Consider the following 11476-nt stretch of genomic DNA (forward strand, 5'->3'; position numbering starts at 1 on the left):
GAATGGAAGCCACTGGTTGATATATGCTCCTGCACATGGCCACTGTTCTGGCAGGAGCAGACATAAGGACATGGATACTACTCAAGGACAAAATCCTTGGGAGCAACCGTAGGATCTTGAAGCCAACAAGGACAGAATGCACTTTCTGATACACTTTATGTTCCTGCAACACTGCCAAGGCAGCACCAGTGGCATCATTCTGTGCACCTCACATCCCTGTGGAAACCTTGGCAACAGTCCTCCAGGCTCAAGACCAGAAGATCCAGTGGGTTCATTCCAAGCTGTGATTGGTCCATTGCAAATATTGTGAGTGGTCTCTGCAGTCCATTACATTGCTGAGAGTTCCTGGTGACCTGCAGGACTGAGTGCTACATTGACAGTTTCCTTTAGGTTATTGCTCTGGGGTTTTTATTTTCTTAGCTAAGTTTAGGTAGATTTACTCCTTGCCATCTTAGCAGAAAGATGGAAGAACATAGTGTATTATCCTCAAGCTCTTCAGAGAAGGAGATTTTCAATGAACAAGATAGTTTGAAGGTGATCATTAGCTATGGCAGGAGATTTTCCCTGAACAATATAGCATGAAGGAGGAAATCATTGACTATGGAAGCTATGGATATGGAAAGTTGGCCTAGCACCACCGCGTAGTCAATAAGGTTGTAGTGAAAATAATCCTGAAGATGAGAGTTCAACAATTGTTAAATCAAACATGAGATGGACAGGCCGGGAAGGTTGCTCAGCGGTATATGTTTGCCTTACATAAATGAGGCCCTGGGTTCGATTCCTCAACACCACATAAACAGAAAGAGCTGGAAGTGGTGCTGTGGCTCAAGTGGTAGAGCAGTAGACATAACCTGAAGAGTTCAGTGACAATGCCTAGGCCCTAGAGTTCAAGCCCCAGGACCCACAAAAAATTTTTAAATGAGATGGACATTATTAAGATTTTCCGTCACCCAAACATGATCAGGTCATACCAGGTGAGGGAAATGGATGAGCACAAATATTTGGTAGTGGAACTGGCCATCCAGAGACCTCCTTAGACAAATGTGAAAATCACACTGCCTTTTCAAGAATGAAGTCAGGAGTTTATTCAAACAGATTGTGAGGACTGTGCACTACTTTAATGAAACTGAAAATAACTGAAACATTAAACCCAATAACATCGTGTTGGATGACAAAGGCAATGTGAAGTTCAATGACTTTGGCATGAGCATAAGGATTTCCGTAGGGTAGTTGCTGAAGGACATATTTGGTACCTTAATTTTGTCCCTATAAAATATTGCTTCCATGAATATTACAATGGCTGCAAAGTAGATAGCTGGTGCGTGGGAGTCCTCATTTGTATTCTACAGGGATGGCAAATATCCCATTTGAAAGTATGAATTTTAACCTTATACAGGTAATTGTCTTGGAGGCCACATACATTTCTCCATTCATCTGTCTCCAAAAGAACAAAATATCATCTTGAAATGGTAAACTGCATAGCCAAAGCAGAGGCATAGTATACAACAAACAATGGAGATCAGCTCAACCAAATTGAGGGATATTTCCTATGTCCTGATGAGCCACTTGTAATGAGTTAAACCCTATTATTCTTGCACTCTTGTGTGAGATGAGGTACAGCCTGCCTGATACACACAAATCAATATTGGACAGGACATTCGATGAAATCATGGTCATAAATGTTTTGATTTTAAAAAAGTCTTAAAATAGAATGACAGCAGTGAAATTAAATCAGTGCCTTCAATTGTTTCAGTGTGCCCAACTCCTGCAGATAAATAGTATGTATATACGTGTATATCACACAAATATATTACATATTAAATATATGTCCAAAACTTATTTTATACAAAATTAGGGGACAGTGTTATTAGATTTATCCTTGAAAAAAAGATCAACAAAAAATTAAAGATTGCTCACTTTGGCAGCACATATACAAAAATTGGAACAATACAGAGATTAGCATGGCCCTTGTGCAAGAATGACTCGCATATTTGTGAAGCATTCCTGATTTTAAAAAATAAATAAATAAAGACAGATAGAGATCCCAGTTTGAAGTGTGAAAGTAAGTGGAAGGCCCATAAATTCAAATCCTAGTACTGGCCCATAATCATACATTGAATTAATTTTTGTATGTCTTTTATTATAAAAAAATACTGTGCAGAGGGGCTACAATTAAATGAGTAAGGTAATTTCCTATCAAGTATATTTCCTATCAAGCATTGTTGCCTCCTCCTTTGTTTTTCCCCTACCATTCCTTCTCTCCCACCTCCACGAGTATTCTCCCCACCTCCGAAGTTCTAATGTTTGTTTTCAACGTAGGGTCTTGTACATTGCATTTTTACAATGGGTCAACCCGTATCCCTATTTAAGCATTTTATGTTTTCCCTTACCTTCTCCAAATTAGAAAAATGTATATACAAGATGCAGGGTACCAGAATCAAATGCAGTGAAAACAGGAGTTATACCATGGGGGAGGTACAAAGAAAGCAACAAAGAAATCAATTTATAAATATGTTGGAAACAATCACAAGAAAGAAAAAATTATCTTGGGGTTCATTTCGCCTAACATCAACTTGTCTAAAAATGTCTGTTTTTCTCAGACATATACTAGTTATTGCAAATAAGGGAAACCATGGGATCTATGTTTCTTTGGGTATGGCTTATTTCACTTAATATAATTTGTTCCAAGTCTTTCCATTTCCTAACAAATTGGACAAAGAAATTCTATGGAGGCATGGAATTGTGTATATATACCACATTTTCTTGATCCATTCATCAACTGAGGGGTATCTGTGTGGGTTCCATATCTTAGTTATGGTAAATAATGCTGCAATAAACATAGTCGTGCTGGTAGCATTAGTATGATCTTGTTTGTGAACATTTGGGTAAATGCCCAAAAGTTCTAGTTCTGGGTCATAGGGGAGCTCTATGTGGAGTCTTTTGAGGAACCTCCATAAACTTTCCAAAGTGGTTGAACACGTTTACACTCCCACAACAATACAGTAAGGTTTTCTTCTATCCACATCCCCTCCAGAATCTGTTGTTATTAGAGTTCTAGATTATAGCCATTCTAACTGTGGTGAGATGGTACTTCTGCTCTTTTTATTTGCATTTCTTTTATGGCTAGGGAGGTTGAGCATTTCTTCATGTGTCTATTGGCCATCCTTCTTTTCTCTTCAGAGAAGTTTCTTTTTGAGTCTTTAGCCCACTTATTTAGTGAGAAGCGGTTTCTTTGAGGATTTGTTGTTGGGAGATATAATTTTTTGAGTTGCAGGTATATTTTAGATATGAGACTCTTTTCTGTTTAATGGCTAGTGAAGATCTTTTCCCAATCCATAGGCTTTCTATTGATCTTGTTAACTATGTCCTTTGCCATGTAGAAGCTCTGCAATTTCATGCAATCCCATTTGTCCAACCTTTCTTTGATTTGTTGTGTTTCTGGGTCTCCATTAAAAAAAAATTCGGCCTGTGCCAAGGAGACCTAGGGTTTCTCCTATTCCATCCTATTCCATCAGAGTGTCTGCTTTGACTCAGAAGTCTTTGATCCATTTGGAGCTGATTCTGGTGCAGATTGATATATAAGGATCTAGCTTTAGTTTTCTACAAGTGATTAACCAATTTTGCCAGCACAATTTACTTAAGAGGCTTTCTTCCATTCTATTTTTTTAGCTCCATTATCGAAGATTAGGTAGCTATATATCTGTAGGTTCATTTCTGCCTCTTCAATTCTATTCCATTGTTCCTGATGTCCGTTCTTGTGCCAGTACCAAGCTGTTTTAATTACGATGGCTTTGTAGTAGAGTTTGAAATTTGGTATTGATATTCCTTCATCACTGTTCTTTATGTTAAGGATTTTTTTTCTATTCTGGGTTTTTTATTGTTCTATATGAATTTTTGGATAGCCTCTTTAATTCTTTGAAGAAAGGGGTTGGAATATTGATAGGTATTGCATTAAATTGGTAGAAACCCTTGGAAAATATTGCCATTTTCAAGATGTTGATCTTTCCAATCCAGGAGCATGGGAGGTTTTACCACTTTGTAAGTTCTGTTTTGATTTCCCTTTTCATGTTTTTAAAGTTTACATTATAGAGGTCCTTCCCTTCTTTGGTTAAATTAATTCCTAGGTATTTTTTGGGTGGGCTGTTATGAATGGAGTTGCTTTCCTGATTTCAACCACGCTTTTCTCATTGTTGGCATACAGAAAAGCCATTGATTTTTGAGGGTTATTTTTATACCCTGCTCCTTTGCCAAATTTTAAATCAGCTTGAGTAATTTTGGTGATTTGCTTTTCTTTTATGGCTAGAAATGTTGAGCATTTCTTCATGTGTCTATTTGCCATCTCCTTTCCTCTTCAGAGAAGTTTCTCTTTAAAACTTTAGCCCACTTATTTATTGCGCAGTTGTTTCTTTGTGGATTTCTTGTTGGAGGTTTTATTTTTGTGAGTTCCAAGCACATTTTAGATATGAGATCCTTGTCTGTTGTATGGCTAATCTTCTCCTAATCGGTGGGCTTTCTATGGATTTTGCTAGGTATGTCCTTTGCCATGCACAAGCTCTGCACTTTCATGAAATCCCATTTGTGTAACTTTGATTTGTTGTGTTTCTGGGTCTCTATTAAGGAAATTTTGACTTGTGCCAAGGAGACCTAGTGTTTCTCCTATTCTTTCCATTACTGTTTTCAGGGTGTCTGCTTTGACTCTGAGGTTGACAATTACTTTTGTAAACCGAAACTTGTTTGTTTTTTCCATCTTTTGTGTTCATAGGAGTGTCTGTATTATGTGTAAACAGGCTGTTCTACAAGGTATCTTTCAGGGTGGTAGAGTAGTTATTATATGGCTGTATGTATTTTATAACGACATAGAGCTTTCTCATGACTTACCTACATGAATCTTTTAATGTTATATAAGGGCCAAGAAGAATGCCAAACTTACATTTTTGTGTCTATCTCCATCCTATTTCTCCCTATTGTCTAGTGGTTTATGTAACACTCAGCATAACTGACACTGGCACATGGAACAGACATGGACTTGATGGATCTTGGCTGTGAGATGGCCCCAAATACAGTAAATATCAGAATCAATGAGATCGAAGCAGTTGTCCAAGGTGCCTAGTTGTATTAACATCCTTGGCTTCCAATGGTCTCACCTGCCTCGGTCAGAAGCCTGTTAATGGTCTGTCACCATCAAAGCTCATACTGAAGTTTAACTATTCAATGTAGCAGTGTCAGGAGGTAGAAACCTTAAAAGATGTTTCAGTCATAAATGGATAAATGTTATCTCATCAACTCTCAAGGGACTAACGTTATCACTGTTATCAGTTGTTAAAAGCAACCTATGCCCCTTAATCCCTGTCATTCTAGCACATGCCATAATGCTGAGATCCTCTGTGATATGATGCACCTACGGGGCCTTGTCCCATGTGCTACCATGCTATATAGACTTTCCAGCTACTACTATTAGGCTTGAAATAGACCTTATATTCCTCATGAAGTATACAGGTTAATTGATTTTAAACAATGACAAAATGGACTGAGATTTTATTCCTTTTGTCTTTTTCATGGAACTGAGGATTAAACTGAGGGCCTTAAACTTACTAGGCACATAACTTGCCACTTGTGCCTACATGCACCCAACTCTTTTTCTTTCTTTCTCAGTTTGCTTTTCATATAGGATCTTGTGCTAACTTCACCCAAGTCACCCTTAGTACCCCATGCTCCTATACCTCTACCTCTCAATATCTGGGATTACATGACTGTGACACCACAGTTTGCCCATTAGACCATACTACTCTTTAGGGGAAAGAGATACAGATCCCTGAGATGTTTATGTGGGTTTGTGTGTCTGGTTGTGTGCTTGTGTGTGTGTGTGTGTGTGTGTGTGTGTGTGTGTGTGTGTGTGTGTGTGTATCCACGTGAACTGTTCTTGATGATTTACTTAGTACTGAGGGTGAATCTTCCTTAAGAATCTGTATTCTTAATTCATTCCACTGAAAAAGAAATATTTCTCTGTGTACTAAAGGCTCATAACTATAATTCTAGCTCTTCAGAATGCTGAGATTTTTGACATTATTAATGTTATCCCAGGTATTAACCCAATGTTATCCCAATGTTATGCCAGGTGAGCCAGGAAAAGTCCATGACACTCTTATCTCCATTTCATCACCAGAAAAGTCAGAAATGGAGCTGTGGTTTAAGTAATAGAGTAATATTCTTGAGGAAAAACATAGGAATAGCACCTAGGCTTTTAATATCCAGAAAGCATTTGTGCTATTACAATGAGCTCTTATGCTATTGCAAGTCACAATTATGTCTAATGGATTGTCTCTACAGGCCAGTTGCAGTAAAAAAAATTTTTTTGTAGTGCTCACTTTGGCAGCACATATACTAAAATTGGAATGATACAGAGATTAGCATGGTCCCTGCACAAGGATGACATGCAAATATGTGAAGCGTTCCATATTTTTTTTTTAAAGAATCTTGTATTACTTCATAAGATATGTTCTTTCTGGACCATCTTTATGCCTCATTTTTCTCTCTGGAATGATATTGAAATAGAGAAAATATTCAGTGAGGAATTTGGTTTCTGGATCCCTCCCTCATTCATTATTGACATGTTCTGTCTTTTTATTTTTTGGCAGTCCTGGAGCATGAACTGAGGGCCTGGGCACTGTCACTGAGCTTCTTTTTTGCACAAGCCTTGCACCCTTTGACCTGAGCCACAGGGCAACTTCTGGCTTTTTCTGTTTATGTGGTACTAAGTAATTGAACCCAGGGCTACATGCATGCTAGGAAAGCACTCTACCACTAAACCACATTCCAAGCCCCATGTCCTCTTTTTAACATATGTCTAACATGTTTAGCTCTGTCCCATATCTGAAGCCACGGCCATTGCTCTTGAATCTATCCTCAATTTAACTCCTAACTGTGTTTCATTACCTATAACTGCCAAAATATTTTCCACTCCACCCAAGGAACTATCTTTCATTTTCTTAAATTTCACACTTCATTGGTTAATGTCAAACAATAACTCAACATTACCAGTGTCTGAAATTGAGGACACTTAGAATAATAAATAGCTTTTTCCAATGTTTTTCTTTTTTTAATTCTGAGGATTCAACTCTGGTTTCTGCGCAATCCTTCAGCTCTTCAGCTCAAAGTGAGTGCTATACCAGTTGAGCTACAGTACCACTTCCAGCTTTCTGAGTGGTTTATTGGAGTTAAACCTTTCATTCCCAGGCTGCCTTTGAACTGGGAACCTCAGATTTCATCCTCCAGATAGCTAGGATTACAGGAATGAGCCACCAGTGCCCAGATAATAAATAGCTTTTTTTTGGGGGGGGGGTCCGGTCATGGGCCTGAACTCTGGCCTGGGCGCTGTCCCTCATCTCTTCAGCTCAAGGCTAGCACTGTACCAATTGAGCCACAATGCCACTTCCGGCTTTTTTTTTCTGCGTATTTGGTGCTGAGGAATCGAACCCAGGGCCTCATGCATGCAAGGCAAGCGCTCCACCTCTGAGCCACCTTCCCAGCCCCAATAAATAGCTTTTAATGTGTGTCAGGTGATACACAACAACTCAGACCCTTGGGAAGTCTTTTATCTTCCAGTCGGGCATGATCTAACCCCACTATATGCTCTGGTAGATAACAAAATTAAACAGATTCTACAAATGTAATTAGTTCCCACAAGAGTTGGTATGAGTTATTTCCAAGGTGTGAGTGCAAATTAAGGCCTTTCTAGAAGTCAGTGATGCAAACAGAATGAATCAAACAGTAAGGAGAATATGTTTCTCAAGAAAGTATGGGGATGCCTAGGAGCTGACAACAGTGGCTGTATGATAGGAGACCAGAAAGCAGAAACCACAGTCTCACCACCACAGAACCTAAACCCTACTAAGCATCTCATAAGCTTGTAAGAGATCCCCACATTCTGTGAGAGACTATAGGCTAGTGGCCCCTGCTAGAAACTGAGCAGCTACTATAGACAAACCACACCCAAGTTACCAGCCCAATCTTATATCCTACAATAGTTGGTATTCAGTGGCCAAACAAATTAATTTGTGATAATTTGCCACAAAACATGACAAAATAAATGCATATCTCAGACTGCTGGTGTCTTACACCTGTAATCCCAGCTACATAGGAGGCTGAAATCTGAGGATCCAGATTCAAAGGGATCCCAAGCAGCAATGTCTGTGATATTCATTTTGCCAATAAATAGCTAAAAACTGGAAATGGTGGTGTGGCTTAAGTTGCTGTTCACTATTGAGCCATGGTTCTCCTTTTAGCTCTCTTTCAATTATTTTCATAAGTTTTAATTTTCTTTACAACGAATGACATATTTTTTGTTAGTTAGTTCTTAGTATGCTTTTATTGGATTGCTTTGGTATGAACAACTCGGGATTGAACTCATACCTCATTTATGGGAAGAAAGAGATCTAGCGATGGGGAAAAAATCAGTTGTTTAAGGATACAGGTGGACCTGTTGCAACAATGAGAAGTACAAGTTGTCATGTCCAAAACGAGCTTTACAACGTCGGTCTGGGGGGGGGAAGGGGGGAAGGAAAAGGATTGGGATTGGGGGGGAGGGGGGAGGCTGGGAAGGGATGTGAAGGGTAAACACAGGAGGAGGCTGCAATGCTTGGTAAGAAATGTACGCATTATCCTGCCCATGTAATTGTAACTCCTCTGTACAGTATGTTCACAAATAAAATAAAATTACATTTAAAACAACAACAAAAAAAGAAATCTAGCACCTAAGTCACAATTCAGTTGTGGCAGTTTTTTGTTTGTTTGTTTGTTTTTATTTGTCGTGGGGATTGACTTCTGGGCCTCGGTGCTATCCCTAAGCTCTTCAGCTCAAGGCTAATGCTCTACCACTTTAGCTACAGTGTCAATTCCAGTTTTCTGTGTGGTTCCTTGGAGATAAGAGTCTCATGGACTTTTCCTTCCTGGGCTAGCTTTGAATCGTGATCCTCAGATTTCAGCCTCCTGAGTAGTTAGGATTTTATGTGTGAGCCACCACCACCCGGCTATGGTAGGTTTTTTTTTTTTTTTTTTTTTTTTTTTAGCAATTTGAATTTCTTATTTTTGTCCTAATTTAATTTAATATTTTATTTTTTTAATCCCAGGGAATTGAGTATAGGATCCTTTATATGTATGTATGTGCATGCTTTTGTGTACATATGTGCCAATACTGAGGCTTGAATTTCCTTAACTTTTTCCAAGCAAGGCTGACACTATAACACTTGAATCACACCTTCAGTATTTTCATTGCTGCTTAGTTGAAGGTAAGAATCTCTGATTTGCTACTTTGAAGGCTTAGTTTTTTGATGACAGTTAAGAGCCAAACTGTGAGGTCTCCTTACCACTTCCCTCTAATATCTACTTAGGAAAAGCTGGAAGTGTCACTGTGGCTCAAGAGGTAGAGCACTAGCCTTAATGAAAAGCAACTCATATAAAGTGCCTAGGCCTGATTTAAACCCGGTGTCCTGCAGGTTAAACAAAGAAACTCTGAATTGTCTGACAAGTCTAGTTTTAAAACATGATCTTATCAATCTCAGCCTCTGAAATTGCTAGATTTACAGGTTTAAGCCTTTAGTAATGGTGATAGTTTTCTATTATTATTGACAGATGCTTTAAAAAACACATAATGTAGCTAACAGTGGCTCATGGTTATAGTCCTTGATATTATGGACACTGAGAAGCTTGGTGTGAAGTTGGGCCTAATGACAGAATGTCTATGAGTCTTATCTCTAATTAACAACCAAAAGGTTGGATGTAGAACTGTGGCCCAAGTTTTAAAGTCATAACCTTGAGCAGAAAAATTTTAGGGACAATGTTCAGGCAATGCATGCAAACCCAAGATCAGCACAAAAATTAAAATAAATAGAACATAAAATAATCCTAGGTATGGCTAGTGACAGTTTGCCTAGTTTTCCTAAAATTCTTAGTTTGATAGCCACCACAAAGATAAATAGACAAACCAAAAAATTATGTATCCATAGCCAGATGAAACGTTTGCTTAGAAATCTGCACTAATTATATTTTTAAAAACATTTCTTACACTCTTTAATTTAGAAAATTAGCCCCAAAATAATGCCAGTTGAAGAGAAATTGTATGTGATGACTACTTCAGAAACAATACATTTTTTAGTTTTTTAAAAGGAGATGTCACGGATGTCACGTATTTATCAACTTATATATATATATATATATATATATATATATATATATATATATATAATTAGTAAATAAATTTCAACTAAATATTAACTTCATTGTCCTCTAAATTGAAGTGTTGACCTATATTTTATATCAGAATGAGCATTTACTCGTTTCATTTTTAAAAGTCAATTTAAGTTTTCTATTCAAATTTTATACACAAAGAATGTGTTTGGTGTTCTAGGAAAGTTCTCCAAAAGTTAATGTAGAGCAGTATGTAGGGCCATTGTGAGATTAACTAGGAATTCTGAGCCATGAAAGACTAAAGTTTTAAAGTTGAAATAAATACATGTCAGAGATATAGAAACAAAACTTGGGTTTCTAGGGATAGACTTTCAAACCATTTCAACACATTTGGCTGGGTAGATGGTGCTACATTTGGTAATTTTGCTTCACTCGAAAATTCTTGTTGAGGTTTTTGTGTGTAAGAAGAAAATCCCTTTGCTTTCGTATTTATGAACTTCATGTTAAAACTTTAGCAATGGACCTTCTGTGGCCCCTTTTTAACTGGAAGTATTTCAAGATTTCTAAGACCTCAAAATCCTTTTGTACTCTCAGCCAGGCTGTTTTGAACTATTTACTTTCAAATTTATTAGCATAATCCATTTATCATTGTAGGGAGGAGAATCCTATGTGAATAAAGTCTACTTGCTAGAGTTGTTTGTAAGTAATGAAGCATTGGGTATTTTGGGGTTAGCCTCTGTAGAATAGACTGGATTGAGATGACATTCCCATGATTTATAGGTAAAATCACCCTCTTCCACTAGAGGTGCAGGATCAAATGAATGATGGGCATTGGTTTAAGGTTTCTTTTATTTTACTATGTATGAATCTTCCATCATATATATATATATATATATATGGCTTGAATCTTCCTGATACGTTGTTTTATATACATTTGGTTTTACACGATGTGAATTATAGTTTTTTAAATTAAATAAGCAGGACATTTGGCTTTAATCATGTAAGAATTTGATTAATTTTAAGAGGAAAAATATCATCAGAATTAAATTAGGTTATCATCATTCGAAAATAAATATTGAAAAGATATAAAGCAGAAGAATTTATGGGGTGCTTAATATATTCAGCCTTTCTTGTTTATAAGGTTTGTTGTGACCTGATGGTAATAGATTTGCAATGGGTAAAAGTGTTGTTGGTCACATAGAGTTGTTACTTCAGCAAATGTATGAGAATGTCTGATGATGTTGAACCCTAGGTTTCTGAGAGGAAAAACACAGATATAAGTCCTCAAAGATGC

General features: G+C 37.5%; 2 non-coding genes across 2 annotated transcripts; both read left to right on the top strand.

Annotated features, from left to right (window-relative positions):
* The first annotated feature begins 1909 nt into the window (after nt 1–1909).
* On the top strand, nt 1910–2013 carry LOC138808730 (U6 spliceosomal RNA). Its single transcript, XR_011366599.1, has one exon. It is a non-coding gene; the product is annotated as a U6 spliceosomal RNA (small nuclear RNA).
* A 4344-nt stretch (nt 2014–6357) lies between these two features.
* LOC138808729 (U6 spliceosomal RNA) lies at nt 6358–6461 on the top strand. The gene has a single exon (XR_011366598.1). It is a non-coding gene; the product is annotated as a U6 spliceosomal RNA (small nuclear RNA).
* The last annotated feature ends 5015 nt before the right edge of the window (nt 6462–11476 follow it).

This window comes from Dipodomys merriami, unplaced genomic scaffold (genome assembly GCF_024711535.1).
Source record: "Dipodomys merriami isolate MVZ:Mamm:240054 unplaced genomic scaffold, mDipMer1.0.p SCAF_471, whole genome shotgun sequence".
NCBI classification, from domain to species: domain Eukaryota; kingdom Metazoa; phylum Chordata; class Mammalia; order Rodentia; family Heteromyidae; genus Dipodomys; species Dipodomys merriami.